A 3,051-nucleotide genomic window follows, 5' to 3' on the forward strand; every position below is an offset into this window, starting at 1 on the left:
AATTGTTCCTTGTTTGGCTTTTTGCTCTTTTGAGCAGTGTTATTCAAGGTCTTCCCACTCCTCAATTGAACTGCTTGACTCCTCTGTTATCTGTTTAGATATTTGCTGTTTTGCTTGATTCAACTGTAGTTCTATGTTCTTATTAGCAACTTTAGTTTCATGGAGCTCTCTTTAAATTCTGCTAACTGTTCTGTCATCAGGAGCAATTGTTGATTAAGCTCATTCATCTGTTCTTGAGGATTAGGATCAGTGACTAATGCCATGACTTCCTCTTTTGGAACGAACTCATTGCTAGAATATAGGTATTGGTTTCTAGCAACAGTGTCTATAAGCTCTTGAACTTCTTCAATTGTCTTCCTCATGTGTATAGATCCACCAGCTGAGTGGTCTAAAGACATCTGAGCTTTTTCTGTGAGCCCATAGTAGAAAATGTCTAACTGTACCCACTCTGAAAACATTTCAGAGGGACATTTCCTTAGCATACCTCTATACCTCTCCAGGCATTGTAAAGGGATTCATTATCCTCTTGTTTAAAGCCTTGGATGTCCAGCCTTAGCTGTCATCCTCTTTGGAGGGTAAAATGATTCAGGAATTTGTCTGACAACTGTTTCCATGTCTTTATGCTTGCTGTAGGTTGGTTATTCAACCACCTTTTAGCTTGATCTTTTACAGCAAATGGAAACAGTAATAGTCTGTAGACATCCTGATCCACCTTTATCATGTACTGTCAGCAATTTGTAAAAACTGTGCCAAACTCAGTAGGTTCTTCCTGTGGAAGACCGGAATACTGGCAATTTTGCTGCACTATGATAATGAGTTGAGGATTTAGCTCAAAGCTGCTTGCTTTGATGGGAGGGTACAGATGCTACCCCATATGCAGCTGTAATGGGGTTAGCATATGACCCCAGAGTCCTTTTGGACTGATTAATTCCACTTGAGTCCATAATGGACAAAAGGGAAATGATGATGATTGCAAAGAGATAAATTTTGTTTATTTTTTTTTTAAATAACCGAAAAAATATAAAATAAAATAAAATAAAATAAAACAAAAGGAAAATAAAATAAAAAAATTCAAAAATCAAAAGGAAAATGAGATCAAAGCAAATTGAGAACTGAATCAATTAGTTAATTAAAAAGATTTTGAAAATAGCAATTAAAAAGATATGATTGAAAAATTTTTATGAAAAAGATTTGATTTTTTAAAAAGAGGAAAGAGAAAAACACAAAAAAGACACCAAACTTAAAATTTTTAGAAATCAAACACTAATTTTTTTTTTTGAAAATTTTAAAGGAAAACACAAAGAGGACACCAAACTTAGAATTTTTATGAATCAGGAAGGGACTAAGAACATGCAAAAATCGAAAATTAAAAGAAAAACAAAAGCATGCAATTGACACCAAACTTAAAATATGAAACTAGACTCAACTAAAAGACTCTAAACCAACAAAAAAATAAAACAGTCCTAATCTAAGCAACAAGATAAGCCGTCAGTTGTCCAAACTCGAACAATCCCCGGCAACGGCGCCAAAAACTTGGTGCACGAAATTGCAATCACACTTTTTGCAATCCCGCACAACTAACCAGCAAGTGCACTGGGTCGTCCAAGTAATACCTTGCGTGAGCAAGGGTCGATCCCACGGAGATTGTCGGCTTGAAGCAAGCTATGGTTATCTTGTAAATCTTAGTCAGGATATCAGAAATTATCAGGATTGATTGTAAAAAGCAAAAGAACATGAAATTGTTACTTGTATTGCAGTAATGGAGAATAGGTTGAGGTTCGGAGATGCTCCATCTTCTGAATCTCTGCTCCTACTGTCTTCACAAACACGCAAGGCTCCTTCCATGGCAAGCTGTATGTAGGGTTTCACCGTTGTCAGTGGCTACCTCCCATCCTCTCATTGGAAATGTTCAACGCACCCTGTCACGGCACGGCTATCCATCTGTCGGTTCTCAATCAGGCCGGAATAGAATCCAGTGATTCTTTTGCGTCTGTCACTAACGCCCGCCTTCAGGAGTTTGAAGCACGTCACAGTCATTCAGTCATTGAATCCTACTCAGAATACCACAGACAAGGTTTAGACCTTCCGGATTCTCTTGAATGCCGCCATCAGTTCTAGCTTATACCACGAAGATTCTGATTAAAGAGTCCAAGAGATAACTACTCAGAATGATGATGATTGTCACGGATCATCACATTCATCCGGATTAAGAACAAGTGTATCTTGGAATGGAAGCAGCATGATTGAATAAGAAACAGTAGTAATTGCATTAATCCATCAAGACACAGCAGAGCTCCTCACCCCCAACCATGGGGTTTAGAGACTCATGCCGTGGAATGTACACAAAGAAACGTGTAAAATGTCATGGTCATAAGGTGCGGATACAATGTCAAAAGATCCTATTAATAGAACTAGTCACCTAAGGTTTTACAGAAATGAGTAAATGACAGAAAAATCCACTTCCGGGCCCACTTGGTGTGTGCTTGGGCTGAGCAATGAAGTAATTTCGTGTAGAGACCTTTTCTAGAGTTAAACGCCAGTTTTCATGCCAGTTTGGGCGTTTAACTCCAAGTTTTATGCCAGTTCCGGCGTTTAACGCTGGAATTTCTGAGGCCGGATTGCTAAGCTGGTTTGGGCCATCAAATCTTGGGCAAAGTATGGACTATCATATATTGCTGGAAAGCCCAGGATGTCTACTTTCCAATGCCGTTGAGAGCGCGCCAATTGGACTTCTGTAGCTCCAGAAAATCCACTTCGAGTGCAGGGAGGTCAGAATCCAACAGCATCTGCAGTCCTTTTTGGTCTCTGGATCAGATTTTTGCTCAGGACCCTCAATTTCAGCCAGAAAATACCTGAAATCACAGAAAAACACACAAACTCATAGTAAAGTCCAGAAAAGTGAATTTTAACTAAAAACTAATAAAAATATACTAAAAACTAACTAAAAGATACTAAAAACATACTAAAAACAATGCCAAAAAGCGTACAAATTATCCGCTCATCATGCTTCGTTGCGCACTCTGGGTCATTTTTCTTTCATGCTATTTAGGT

The sequence above is a fragment of the Arachis stenosperma genome, chromosome 5, assembly GCF_014773155.1.
Source record: "Arachis stenosperma cultivar V10309 chromosome 5, arast.V10309.gnm1.PFL2, whole genome shotgun sequence".
In the NCBI taxonomy this organism is placed as follows: domain Eukaryota; kingdom Viridiplantae; phylum Streptophyta; class Magnoliopsida; order Fabales; family Fabaceae; genus Arachis; species Arachis stenosperma.